Source organism: Phoca vitulina, unplaced genomic scaffold, assembly GCF_004348235.1.
Source record: "Phoca vitulina isolate PV1807 unplaced genomic scaffold, GSC_HSeal_1.0 scaffold1, whole genome shotgun sequence".
Lineage (NCBI taxonomy): Eukaryota > Metazoa > Chordata > Mammalia > Carnivora > Phocidae > Phoca > Phoca vitulina.
The window spans coordinates 54,047,754-54,062,796 of NW_022589704.1; the positions used below are offsets into that span (position 1 = coordinate 54,047,754).

The window sequence follows — 15,043 nt, forward strand, 5'->3', positions numbered from 1 at the left end:
TAGCACAAGTATCAACAATTCAGGAGGTGAAATCTGAGAAGACTGTTTTTCTGAATTTTAAACATTTGTTCTTTTTTATACTGGGTATTAATTCAAGAAACAGACTCAATAATGCTATTTTCATTTTGAAAGATATTTTTTCTTTTGAGATAAAGAATATAATTCCACTTTCAAGGGCTGCTTTTAAAGACATATAAACTCTATGGATAAATAGAAATAAAACATGCTAAAAATGTTCTATTTTATGTCTATTTCAAGTAGAGAATCAAAGAAGATGGTTGTAAGGGGAAAAAGGAAGCAGACAGACACATTCTGTTCCTCTCTCTCACACATACACACACACCGAACTGAACACAGACAGTAGACAAATCAATGCAAGAGAAATTTGAAATGCCATACACACCAGGTGGAAAGTACAGGAGATTGGGCTGAGCAGGGACTAACTCTGGAAAACACTTTCTCAAGGTTGTTGTATGAAATAAATCTTTAATACCAGCTTATATTCTGATTAATTCCTTCGTTACAGAAAAGGGGGACCTCAAATGACAAATACTGCTTCATTGAGAGTTCTAGTTAGTTGGGTTCTGTGAAACTATGTTTGTTGCAAAATTACAGCTGTTGTTACATCTGAATATCCTCTTTCCTCTACTTAAACTAGTAGGCATTTTTACCTGTTCTGAAAATTATAAATTCGAAAGATTATAACTTGAGGATTCTAGCCTTTGAGATACCCTGATACAGGTTCTTCCTCACTTTCTTGAAACTGCATGATTACGAATATGTTATTTACTGGAAATCCGCCTCTACAGACTACCCAAGTGCACTGCGGCTATCATAATGACTGGAACCAGTCTGTTGTATGCATCTGACAAGACACTCTCAAGGAGGGATCTCCCAGACAAGGAGAAGGAAAAACCCCCTTCAGCTGTCCAACTGATCCTTGGGCACAACCAAGGTCACAGAAAATGAAGAGGATGGGGGAAGGCTCTGTAAAAGCTGCCTCCATGGACCATGAGGTGGGGAAAGCTGGGGATACCCCCCCCCCAGAGCTGGAGCAGCAAAGGTCCTCAGTTAAGGGGGTAGAGAGGCCTGTGGGGGCCTTGTTATTCTGGCAAGATGGACTGCTCTGTCCTGAGCCTGTCCCATTGAGAGTTCCCGTGTCCAGGCTCAAAGACCCATTGTCCATCAAAGAGAGGGAGGCATTTCCATTCCTTTTCACAACCTAGGAAAAGCACCAGAGAATGCCAGGGCATGGTTCTAGTAGCCTCATGAAGGGAAAATCAGCTCTTCATGCATCTCTCTTACATATCATATGGGGTAGGAGTACAGCATCCCAGAGAGCCATGAGGTACCAGCAAAGGCACATCCCTTTTAACACACAGCGCTAGCAAAGGAAGGAGTACACAACTCAAAATAAACAGACTGCCCCATATACATAAATCTAAACAAATTCTTGGGGAAAGTGCTAGAACCAATGTCACATTGGTTTGTGAATCAGCCTAAACTTTCTTTAATGATTTAAGAATTGTTCTACTTATTTATTGGTAACATTTTATATTTAAGTTTCCCAGAAAGTCAGCTGAAGTCAGCCATTTTTGACTATCACACTAATCTATTAAATTATAATGTGGCAATGACCTTATTTGAAAACTGTAATTTGAGCTGATTTTTTTTTTTTTTACCGAGCTGATGTATTTTCTAACTGGGACATATGCCCTAGATTTAATAATTATATATTCTTTCTAATCTAGTTTTAATCTTGTAATTGGTATGAAATTTATATTCGGGAATATGGCCCAGCTCTTTCCTCTTATTTTAGGTTTTATTGGGTTTTGGGCATTATGCACTGGACTATTCTCAGAACTGAGTCTTCAAAACATTATTATCATAAAGAGATTAGGGAATAGGTCCTTATCCTGAACAACCAAACTACCTCATACTATTCCCTCGAGTAATCCTTCTCTGGACATCTGTTAATTTTATAATTAATAAAACATAAATGGCCTTTCAAAAAATTACCAATGAGTAAAAAAATAACATATCAAACATATTATTTTGAGGTAGGGACCTAAAAAAGAGATCACCACCTCCTTCCTAGCTTTCTCTATTGTGTCAGGGGAAAAATACCAATAAAACAGCAGACTCTTACCATGTGTCAGGCTGGATGTCACACTTACCACCCAGGAACACTTCTGTTATTCATAGTGTACAGATGACGAAGGTAGGGTTTAGGAAATTTATTAAATAGGATCCTCAGTTTGGTTTCCAAATCTATTTGACCTCAAAGACCATGCAACAAATTCTTACATTGCTATTTACCCTTAATTTACTAATAAATTAATGAATAAACTAAATGACAAGTCTAGTTTTGTTTTGTTTTTTTCTTACAGGATGGTACATTACTGATGGCATAGAATACAAATTTATAGAGGTTCTTAACCTGGGATTCATGAGTGGGTTTAGCACATTCTTTAAAACCCAGAAATGGGTGTGCTTGCTTCGGCAGCACATATACTAAAACCCAGAAATGGGGCACCTGGGTGGTTCGGATGGTTAAAGGTCTGCCTTCAGTTCAGGTCATGATCTCCAGGTCCTGGGATCGAGCGCCACATTGGGCTCCCAGCTCAGTGGGGGGCCTGCTTTTCCCTCTCCCTCTGCCTCTCTCCCTGCCTGTGCTCTGTCTCTCTTTCAAATGAATAAATAAAATATTAAAAAAATAAAAAATAAAACCCAGAAATGATGTGGAAAGTGCTGGGTATACATGCATCTCATTTTCCTAGGGAGATATTCACCACCTTCCATCAGATTATCAAATGGCTAAGAACGTACATCCTTGGGAGTTCATATTTCTAAAAGGATTGTTACCAGTACAGGTTAAAAAACAATCCATGGGCACAAAAGCTGGACAACATATTTAACATAATGAGATCACAAGGCATTTGATTTTGATGGAAGCATGTGCCATGGACATTTCTGACAAGGCCATTTTGATACTGTCACTTTGGTAATTTTACCAGTGCTAATTTTCTAAGATTTGTCCGCCACTTTTTCATTCATCATTTGGTTTCCAACTCTTGCTAACATGTTTTGAAAGGAAGCTTGGTAATGTCATAATTCCTATTTTAACAGGAAAAATAATATTGGGAACTATGGTTCCCATGACTGCTAATAGGTACTGATTGTCAGCAGAATGCAGACATTTTTGCAACATCAGGAAACATCAAAGATTTGGCCTCTGCTTTGTGACCTTAAATAATAATTCATTAATCCGTGTTGACTGCGTATAAATTGTTACTGAGGCACCAAGTGACAAGTAGCAGCAAATGTCCTGTTCTCTAGAGGAATTTCCTGTCAAAATAAGCATTTCTGTACTGAGCTGAGGTATACTGAAGAGTTGGCTAAAGCAGATAAAATGGTTTAGGTTGAAAATGTTCCTGAATTTAACTCTGATGCATTGCTACTGGGAATGTAAAATGGCATAACTGCTATTGAAAATGGTAATGGTGGGGGCACCTGGGTGGCTCAGGCAGTTAAGTGTCTGCCTTTGGCTCAGGTCATGATCCCGGGGTCCTGGGATGGAGCCCCACCTCGGGCTCCCTGCTCAGTGGGGAGCCTGCTTCTCCCTCTCTCTCCCTCTGCCCCTTCTACTCCTGCTCTCTCTCTCACCCGCATTCACTCTCTCTCAAGTAAATAAATAAATAAATATAAAATAAAATAGAGAGAAATCTATTAAAAAAAAAAGAAAATGGTATAGTGGTTCTTCAAAAATTTAAAATAAAATTACTATATGATTCAGCAATTCCAATTCTGGGTATATACCCAAAAGAACTGAAAGCAGGGGGGCACCTGGGTGGCTCAGCCATTAAGCGTCTGCCTTCGGCTCAGGTCATGATCCCAGGGTCCTGGGATTGAGCCCTGCATCAGGCTCCCTGCTCCGCAGGAAGGCTGCTTCTCCCTTTCCCAATCCCCCTGCTTGTGTTCCCTCTCTCACTGTGCGTCTCTCTCTCAAATAAATAAAATCTTAAAAAAAAAAAATTGAAAGCAGGGACTTGAACAGATATTTGTGTACCCATATTCATAGCAGCATTATTCATAATAGCCAAAAGATGGAAGCAACCCAAGTGTCCATCAGCAGATGAATGAATAAACAAAATGTGGTACATTCATACAAAGGAATATCATTCAGCCTTCCAGAATTATGGAAATTCTGATACATGCTACAATGTGCATGAACCTTGAAGACATGAGGCTATGTAAAATAAGGACAAATACTGTATGATTCTACTTATATGAGGTACCTAAAGTAGTCAAATTCACAGAGGCAGAAAGTAGATGGGTGGTTCCCAGGGTCTGAGTGGGGGAAATGGAGCTAGTGTTTAATAAGTACAGAATTTCAGTCTGGAAGATGAAAAAGTTCTCAAGAAAGTAGTCTGGGGTAGGGGGATGGGCGGAATGGATGAAGGGGAGTGGGAGGTACAGGCTTCCAGTTATGGAATGACTAAGTCACAGGGATGGAAGACACAGCATAGGGAATACAGTCAATGGTATTGCAATAGGATTGGGTGGTGACAGATGGTGGTGACACTGTGGCGAGCACCGCATAACATAAAGAGTTGTCAAATCACCATGTTGCACACCCAAAACTAATGTAACATTGTGTGTCAATGGTACTTCAATTAAAAAAAGAAAAAAGTGGTTGTCTGAGTCCATTGGGGCTGCTATAACAAAATACCATAGACTAAGCGGCTTATAAACAAAAAGCATCTATTTCTCACAGTTCTGGTGGCTGGGAAGTCCAGGATCATGGCACCAGTGGATTTGGAATCTGGTAAAAAACCACTTCCTGGTTCATAGATGGCCATCTTCTTGTTGCGTCCTCACCTAGCAGAAGGGGGCAAGGGATCTCTCCAGAATCCCTTTTAAACCATTCACAGGGGCTCCACCCTCATCATCTAATTACCTCCCCAAAGCCCCACTTCCTAATACTATCACCTTAGGAATTAGGATTTCAACATATGAATTTTGGGGGGACCCAAACATTCAGACTATAACAGTGGGGATAGTTAGAGAATAATGTGAATGTATTTAATGCCTCTGAAATGAGAATTCAAAAACTGTTAAAATGGTAAATTTTATGTATATTTTACAACAATAAAAAAAGTTCCTGTATTATCACCTATAATGACTTTTATAACATGCAGACATTAATTTTGTACTATTTTGTGCTCAGGTTTCATCTTCTTTATAAAATCTTTCTTAACCTATTAGAATTGCCACTTCAATCTGTATGCCTTCTATATTTATGCATACATATGTTATTGAATATGCACTGCCCTGTGTTTATCTGTACTGGTTCTGTATAATCTTTGTGGGTGGGGACTATGTCACTTTCATCATTGTAGTCTGATGTCACAGGCCACAAAAACCACTCAGATTGTTTACTGGCCTATCATTTCAGTGAAGACGTAAACCCTCTATTATATACATTAAATACAGCTGATGGCGCTCACAGCCTGCCTGAGATATCACCCTCATGCCAGTTCTTTGATTTTATTATATTTGATAGGCCAAAATAATCCAAATGAGTTGCAGACTGGAGTTCCTTATCTGTTCAGTAGTTAGAGAGAAAGACTGTACAAAGTTCAACATTCCCAAGAGAAAACCTCTTCGTTGTCCTAAAAAAAGACCCACCAAGCTGCTAATGGTACTCTTGAGGCCTGGGGCATTATCTGTTCTGTTCTCCCCAGTGCCCGGTCATACATTAGGAACAGGAATAGGAATAGAGGCAGGAGTGTAATTCTTTCAAAACACAGATGAATCAGCCTGACTGCACAGAGTTACCACACCTGCCACCTACCTAATTTACTGAGCCAAAATCAAGAGTCTGATGCTTAACCGACTGAGCCACCCAGGTGCCCTCCCCCCTTTTTTCCTAAAGCGAAACCCAAGAGCAGTGAGGACAGGCAGCAATAGCAACAGAAGTTTGGGACTAGAAAACTAAAACGATATCTGGTTCATTAGTGAGTCCTGTCACAAAGATGATGAGCGGAAGTTTAAGGAATTCAGTGGAAGTTTTAATATATCACTTGATAACTGAATTGAGATGAAAAAAAGCTACTTTTCCCCAAATCCCAAGCCTGGGAAATGCCAATGCTAACTGCCTGCTAGAGAGGTTTTGAAAGATGGTCCCAGGACCAACATGCCACCTGGGAACTTGTTTCAAATGCAAATTCTTGAGCTTGTCCATAGGAGCAGGTCAAAACCTGTGAGGCCGGGCGCTCTGTTTCAACCAGCCTGACTCTGGGCAGCAGGTGTAAAGGACTGCCAACCCAACCTTGTTCTTCCCTGACCTAACACCAACACTAGGGAATCATAATTCAGTATGACACAGAGTTACTCCCAACTACTGGATCTAAAGCCTCAAAAATAAAGGAATTGTTAACATTTTCCCTCAGAAATCAGAAAAAATTATTGTAAGAATTTCAAGTGATAACTGAAGTGTGTAGCATTTCACATTTATATAAATGGCCTTCATACTACTAAAATCATTACCAAAAACTTTAGAAAGCTTATGAAAAAACTATTTTATACACACACACAGTATCTCCATTTATGAATAAAAAAGAAAATAAAGCAGAGCGCTCTATCATGAACCAACAGGACCCTATTGTCTACCAATGCTTGCGACTACATTTTTTGGCTCCCAGATTCAGAAATGGACAGAGATCACCCAGCCACCATCTGACTCCAACGGAGGTCAGCAAACTTTTTACATAAAGGGCCAGACAAAATATTTTAGACTTTACAAGTCACACAGTCTCACCTCAGCTACTCAACACTGCCACTGTAGTGGAAAAGCAGCCACAGAAAACACGCACGCGAATAAGCACGACTATGTTCCAATAAAACTTAATTTCTAAAGCCAGTCTTGCAAGCCAGGTTTGCCCCGGGGGCTATAACTTGCTGATCCTTGAACTAGATGATGGAAGATTAGGAAGCATTCTTGGGACCAGATACTGCAAAGAATTTTAAACGACTGGAGACTCCCAAACAGCTTCCCCCAGCAGGTCTGTTAATCCACAGGACAGTTGGCAAGGCATTCAGAAAGGAGATTCTGAATTTAATGCCTTCTTGCCAACTTCAGATTTCTCTATCTCCCCTAACGTGTAAAAGAAGATGCTTTATGTTTAGAAATACACAAACTGAAAAATACTAATAAGATAAAAGGTAGAGAGGATTGCTTCAATCGGGGCAAACTTTTATCTATGATGCCAGTTTATTAAAAAGCCCCATGTGAAAAAGGTTCGCTCATATTCACCTGAAAGATAACATCCTAAGTAGTTCAAGATTATTTCAAGAAAATGCATAAATTATTTTTAAAAAGGAAAAATGTCAATTAATTTTATTTGTAAGTTTTGTTACATTTCTGAAACTTAAGAAGCTAAAATGAAGATTTAAAAAAGGAGAAAACTGGGGCACCTGGGTGGCTCAGTTGGTTAAGCGACTGCCTTCGGCTCAGGTCATGATCCTGGAGTCCCGGGATCGAGTCCCGCATCGGGCTCCCTGCTCGGCAGGGAGTCTGCTTCTCCCTCTGACCCTCCCCCCTCTCATATGCTCTCTCTCTCTCATTCTCTCTCTCATAAATAAATAAAATTTAAAAAAAAAGGAGAAAATTGGTCTAGTCCAAAAATGAGTGATGGGCCAAGTACAAGAGCATTTAAGTAATAAATCCTCAACACGCGCCACCCTCCCCACAGTCCCTTCCTGTGTAAATCTGGCAATGTCATCTTTGCAAATTGAAGAAACACCGTACTTGATTTACTATAAACTTTGGTATTTCTTCACCAGTTTTCTCTTTTAAGTATTTTATTTTGGAATAATTTAAGATTTGTGGAGAAGTTACAAATACACCACAGCAAGTTCCCATACACTCTTCACCGAGGTCCTCCTCCAGTTTTTAGAAGCTGACAAAACAAGAGATTTTAACCTTGAAGTCCCAACTGAAAAAAAATGAGACATTTGGAAATAAATTCACATGCCAAATTTGTAGGTATTGTTTAAATAAATCGTACAGTGCTTTCAAATTCAGTACTCTGAACATGAAAATGTAGTGAGCAAACCATCCTTCAGTTCTCAGCTCATGTCACCCCAAAATAGACACCATCGCTTTCACTTTCTTGCACAATATTCTTTTCATTTCTTTCACACTTATCTCACTCAATAGTTATATTATTTATTGGCTTATTATCTGTCCCCAGAGACTTTACCAGTTATGATTCCTGCTCTCCTTGTTGTAATCCCTGGGCCCCAAATAGTGACTGGTGCATTCTGAGTAGACAGATGCTCAAGAGACTGTGCTACACGGATGACTGAATGAATGAATGAATGACTACATAAATGAGTGAACACTTCAGATACAGCAGGGGTGATGCAAGGCACAGGATAAAACACACATATATTTAAATGGTCATTTTTTCTGAAATCTCAAACCTTTAAAAGTCTCCCACCAGCTATACAGAGTGAAGTTTCAGGGAGCCTATGTGTTAGTCCACCATCTTTGAAATCACTTCTTACTGAGGCAAAGTTTAGAATTGTTACTCCTAATACATCCCTGTTCTCTGAGGCACTTTCAGGCTCTCTACTTCATTTAGAATGTTTGTCTTTCTTCTATCTTTGGACCTGCACTGTTGAGGAAGGGCAGACACTAATAAAATACATTCAATGCAGCACAAATCAATCTCCCATCCAAAGAGTACAATAATCCCACTGTCGCTTCTGGAACATCTCCTGCTTATGATGTAATGAGTGGCAAATAACTCATAATATCTGGTGGACTAAAGGTTAATAGACTGAATTTCACTGCCAAGAAACATATCAACATTGATACTAAAGACGGAGTTGAAGGAAAAATTTATTTTCTAACCTCACGCATAAATTTTAAAAGACCAAAAATAATGATAATAAAAGATAAAACTCTAGATTTCTTTCTGCATAAAAGTAAAGTCATAATAAGTGGTAGTAATGCTGAGCTTATTCATTTGAAACTATTTTATGTACTAAAAGAATAAAGCAAATAAGTTTGTAATCTTATTTTGAACCAAGACTTTCAGTGTAAATGAAAAGAGATGCAGATATAAAATCAAATAATATTAAAATGCCATAAAGTTAACTTGAAAAAAAAATCAGTATGAACTCAGATATTTTATTTTTAAATATATATAGTTTCTACCCTGCCCTTGAAAAAGCCAAGAAACAGTGAAAACCTGTAAGAATGAGCCCTCCTAACACCCAGACTGTAGTTTCTGAATTCCATTAACTACTAAAAAGAACCAGGGCTTCTTGGAATGGCTGATACTTAGACTGGGATATGAAATGTACAAGAGGAGCTTGGGGCATCCTGTTGGTACAGAAAAGCAGGGCCAAGAAATTAATGGGACAGGAATGCTTCCAGGATGTTCTGTATCTTGATCTGGTTGCTGATAATATGGAAATGGTCAGTTTGTGAAAATTGCTTGGGATTCTTTTTTTTTTTTTTTAAAGATTTTATTTATTTATTTGACAGAGAGAGACACAGCGAGAGAGGGAATACAAGCAGGGGGAGCGGGAGAGGGAGAAGCAGGCTTCCCGCGGAGCAGGGAGCCCGATGCGGGGCTCGATCCCAGGACCCTGGGATCATGACCTGAGCCGAAGGCAGACGCTTAACGACTGAGCCACCCAGGCGCCCGAGATTCTTTTTGATAGGCTCTCTTTTCTGTATGTATACACAGGAGCCAACTTGAAGGGAATCCCAATGAACAAAGAAGGTATTACTTGAGGATCCAGGGGGGGGAAAATCACTGCAATTAATTAAAACATAATAAATATTTTTAAAATCTATGAATTTACGATGATACTCAAGGAAAAAGGAAACCCTTCCCCTAAAAAAAAAAAAAAAAAGAAATATCTTTGATCACCCTTTGAAGAAACTGAAGTACTAACTGAAATTGTCTATCAAAAGGTTAGTTTTAAGCACATACTCTGTTTTTCCTGGATGACTGTATTTCAGGGTCAAATACTAGTTGATCCAAATACATGATGTCTACTTCTAAAGATTTTATTTATTTATTTATTTGTCAAAGAGACAGAGAGCACAAGCAAGGGGAGTGACAGGCAGAGGGAGAGGGAGAAGCAGGGTCCCTGCTGAGCAAGGAGCCCGATGTAGGACTTGATCCCAGGACGCTGGGCTCATGACCTGAGCCGGAGGCAGATGCTTAACCATCTAAGCCACCCAGGCATCCCGATGTCTACTTCTAATAACTTCAGAATAAAAGGGAGGAGGGATAAATGAATCCGGGTGTGTGTGTATGGGAGTTCACTATACTATTTATTCTCTTTACTTTTGTACAGTTTTAAATTTTCCAAATGAAAGGTATTTTTTTAAAGTAGAGGAAAAAAAACAGCAAAAGATTAAAAAAAATCTTAAGAAACAAATCAAAATTTCCTTCTTCCCTACTATTCACTTAAGAAACCTGCGATATTAACAGCATACTTTTTTTTCCACTTAATTACTTCTTCATTCCCTTCCCACTTTTATATACACTTTTACTGTATATGTATCTAACACACAATTTACTTTTCAAAGCTGGTCTAAATTTTTCAGATTTGGGGGTGACCGTTTTTCTAAAACCTCACCTACCAGAATGAGAAAGACAACGTACAGGGGATGGACTGGTCTGGGCACAGCCTTTATCCCTGGATAAAGACTCTTTCCTGGTCCTGTGTTTCTATTCTTATCAACAGAGTGAGAAGGAAATTTTGAGGTCTTCTCATTCCTCTTCCCTGTAGAAAAGATAGCCAGCTACCTTCCCCACCCCCCAACCCCGGCCCCTTCAGCTCTTTGGAATGAGATGCCTGTTGAGCAGAAGAGACCTCCTTCAACCTGAGAGACAGAAGAGGATGAGAAGCCCAGGAGAGGAAGAAAGGGGCAGGTAAAATGACATTGGCATTGCCAGTTCTCATTGGATATCGTCTCCATTCCCACTACCTGAGGGAGGAGTCTCTCAATCCTCAAAACAGATAAAAAGGAGCAAACATCAGCAAAAAGCTGAACACACTACTCCTCCATCCATGTTATATTTGCTGACTGGTCAGCTGATTTACTGAGTTTACCTTTTTCACGACATTTCAACCTGTTTTATATGTCCATAATGGCTTCTAAGCACTCCCTACTCCTTTTTTTTTTCAGTCCTGGATAAGTAAAAGGGAATGGGGAGGTAATAACAGAACTCCAAGAAAATGAGATAAAGGGGGCTTTCTGAAATATTTCCCGAGTATACGTGCATACACACTAATTCCTGTGTCGAAAGAACAACACAAACACATTTTGTAAAGGAAATGAGATGCTGATTGCCTGCTTTTTCCTTTTAAAGAAGAGTTTAATTTCTGTCTTGTAGTCAACTCACAACTCAGCAAATGTGTGTGGGAACAAATTTCCATTTACTTTATTTCCATGAACTTAAACCTGATGGTCAAAGGGACTCATGTACATTTCATCTCTGCTTGTGGTCAAGTACCAGGAGTTCCTGGGCAGTACTGGCCTAAGAGATTTCCCTGAGACAGAGCAAAGTAACTTAGCCAGAACCCTAAACCACCCGAAATAAATATCCAAACCAGCCGGCCTTCTGTCTTGTCTGCTTCAACACAAAAATGGATATCCTGAGGCCTAAAATCTACTTAAAGTAACAGGCACTACCCATTCAAAGGTAAATAAGTCGTTGGGACAAGAACTGCTGTTTGGGGATCGAGGCTGTTTCCTCCAGCTGTAAATTCTGATCAAATAATTAATGTTTGGGGTTAGCTAATATAGACAGAAAAGGACCTTATGATTTGAAATGCCTTTGTGGTTAAAGTTCTTTATTACCGTATAAAAGTATGATTCAATATCAAATTAACAGGAACATCCCTATAAATAGTTCAGCTTCCAACAATATACAGCCATCAAAGATGCAGAAAGAGACACTTTGTGATTGACTACAACCCACTGTGCTTGAAGGTACATCTGATTCTGATGGCAAGATTTCTCAACGTCAAAAGTTCCACCCGTGTAGATGGCACAGCACATTGCTCACTGAATCACTCTGGTGTCCGGATTGAGTCGGGGGCTAGTAGATGCACTCCAATCCCTATGGATGTCATTCAAAAAGAGGCCAAATCAATGAATCAGTTTTGCCTCCCAGGTATGAAAACAGTAAGATCAGGTGCTGGAACTCTGGGGTCATAAAATATCACTCTGAAATGACAACCTCAAGGTCTGGAAAGAATGATTCAAACCTCATCACTATGAAAATCAGATTTCCAAACTAAGAACAATGGACCATTCTGATTTTGGAAAAGTCTTCCTTCTTCATAGGCCGGTCTGGGAGGGGTCAGCTTAACCTCAGAAAACCATCATTTTCAAAACACACATATTTTATATAAAGTAATAAAAGGCCAAACAAGAATAAAGACTAACAGCGTGTTATGTGTAAAGTACATGGAAGTGACTTGATGAAAGGAGAGGAGAAGAAATTGACGCCTAAAGCAGGAAACTTGACAACAAAAGTCTATAGGTGCCACGCAGGTAACATAAATCTGTAAGGATGCTTGCATTAAATACTTAGGGAACGGTAAAGATTAGCAAACTTCAGTCCTTGGAATAGTAACAGGACCAGATTTTTAATCTTCCAAGAGAAGCCAGGTATCTTATTGTTCTGTGACATTTCCAGATTGTCCAATGTTGGCAATTAATCCAATTTTAAAAAGGAAAATGTTTACAGGTTAAAAGATTATAATCTAAAACTTGACCTATGGGCTGCTGTTTTGCAAGCTCTGCTCTAAAATGTAATTTTAAATAATGCAGTAATAAACAGAAAGCTTCTCACATAACTATGATTACACTAAATTATTGAGCCTTGGTTTCTGCTCTACCAAGTGGAACCAGTCCACGCAAGGAAAGGGTAGGAACGGTATCAGAAGATTTGGGGTGTTTCCCAAATTACAGATGTCTAAATTATCGCCACCACCACCCCTGTGCCCCGGGGCAAATAAGAGTTTGAGTAGAGGACACATGGCTTGTGAGAGCCCCCAAGAACTCTACTGGTACACCCTCCACTCTGGGCGTCACTGACCTCAAGAAAGTAGAAAGCTTTGTATAACTGGGAGGAACGTGTCCAAATTGTGAAGACCAAAGTCACTGAGCCTAAGATATCATATAGCCTATGAGAAGTGGCTCTGAAAATAATAACCGCAAATAGCGAAGATGACAAGGAGCCCCCCCATAGTAAGCATTGTTGATACCATGTTAGTTATTTCAGTTTCTTGGGAAAAAAAGAAAATCAACTACTTGTTTTCTAAGAAAGACTATAAAAAATGGATGCATTTTGGGGCACCTGGGTGGCTCAGTCATTAAGCATCTGCCTTCGGCTCAGGTCATGATCCCAGGGTCCTGGGATTGAGCCCCGCATCGGGCTCCCTGCTCCGCAGGAAGCCTGCTTCTCCCTCTCCCACTCCCCCTGCTTGTGTTCCCTCTCTCGCTGTGTCTCTCTCTGTCAAATAAATAAATAAAATCTTTAAAAAAAAATGGATGCATTTTAAGAATGTGTGTATGCATGCATGCATGTGCATATATGTATATAATGCAAGCAGGGTTAACATTTCATATCTGTAGCTTTATTACTCTAGAAGGGAAGGGCGGTGTCTTATTTCCACATGATGTCAGACTGCAGATAGAAAAAGGTTAACAAATATTTTGGCAGGTTTTTCTACTTCCTATCCTAAAAAAAAAAAAATCCGGTAGAACTTTTTATCAAGATGCCTAAACATAACCAGGATTATAATATATCACTTTTTGGTCTGATATACACATAAAAGAATATATAAAGAAACACCTTCCTGTGATTTGGTAATGTCTCACTAATCTTTTGCTGTTATTAAGCACTGCCTAATCTAATCCTGTTTCTGATCTTAAGCTTGTGTTCTCCTAACTCACCTTGTAACCAGGAGTCAAAGTCTTCCAGGTCAGTGTTAAGGTAAAAGCTCTTCAAAGTGGTTTATCCTCAGATGCCGGCAGCTTTTTCCCTGGGACTCAGTCTGTCTATTGACCCTACTGGGGTGATCTGGTCGATGACAGGTGTAGATCCTTGATTTCTTTCTCGTGCTGTTTTGTGGCAAGGGGTAGAACTGAAAAAGAGAGATTACACTCATAATAGTACAACTCCACAGAACTTTCATGAGCTTCTCAGGGGACTGCGGATGACCAATCAGAAAATTCCTTCCAATATACCTTTTGAGGAGAAAGTTCATAAGGGATGGTGTCTCAGATTTTTACCTCCTTCGCTCAGTCTTATGGAATCTCAAAGATGTAGCCACTGTACTCGTCAGCCATCAGGTATCATGCTGAGCATAACATTCATACCTTCATAATTATAACATTCATAATTGACATCTTACCCAGAGTCTGGAGTAGGAAAACTCTCAATTTATATAGCAAATATTTTCTAAAAGCGGATAAAGCAGATTTTCCAGAAATATGTTTAATCCTCCAATTAAATGTAAACTTTAGTATGTATGTATGTATTTAAGTAGGCTCCACACCCAGCACAGAGCCTAATGCAGGGCTTGAACTCACGACCATGAGCTCGAGACCTGAGCCAAAATCAAGAGTCAGATGCTTAACCGACTGAGCCACCCAGGTGTCCCTAAACCTTAGTTTTTAAAACCAGTAAGTATGAAGTGGTTTCACCACCTAAGCATATAAATGTACTATCACTGTGCCCTGATAAAGACTCATTAATAGTCTGTAATTTGCCATACAGAGTACATCGGCCAAACTCCTAGAACAATCCTCTAGCAGAAAGAGCTGACTATACTATCGAAGAATACAGTTTGCAACTTGGCATTATTTCTCAGAAGGCAAAGAATATTTTATGAGAAGATAAACTATGTTCACTTTAAACTTGGAGGAGGAGGAGGAGGAGAGAAGAAGAGAAGAGAAGAGAAGAGAAGAGAAGAGAAGAGAAGAGAAGAG

At 39.5% G+C, this 15,043-nt stretch overlaps 1 protein-coding gene across 9 annotated transcripts in view; it reads right to left on the reverse strand.

Moving 5' to 3' along the window:
* OSBPL6 (oxysterol binding protein like 6) overlaps positions 1-15,043 on the reverse strand; it is a 142,277-nt gene that overhangs the window by 96,076 nt on the left and 31,158 nt on the right. For 3 of the 9 annotated variants that reach the window (XM_032407344.1, XM_032407338.1, XM_032407331.1), the window contains exon 1: positions 14,006-14,600. The gene's annotated coding sequence lies outside the window, so the exon portion shown is untranslated. Of the gene's footprint in view, positions 1-14,005; positions 14,602-15,043 lie in introns of those variants that run through there. The other 6 variants (XM_032407370.1, XM_032407364.1, XM_032407353.1 and 3 more) reach the window with 4 other exon arrangements.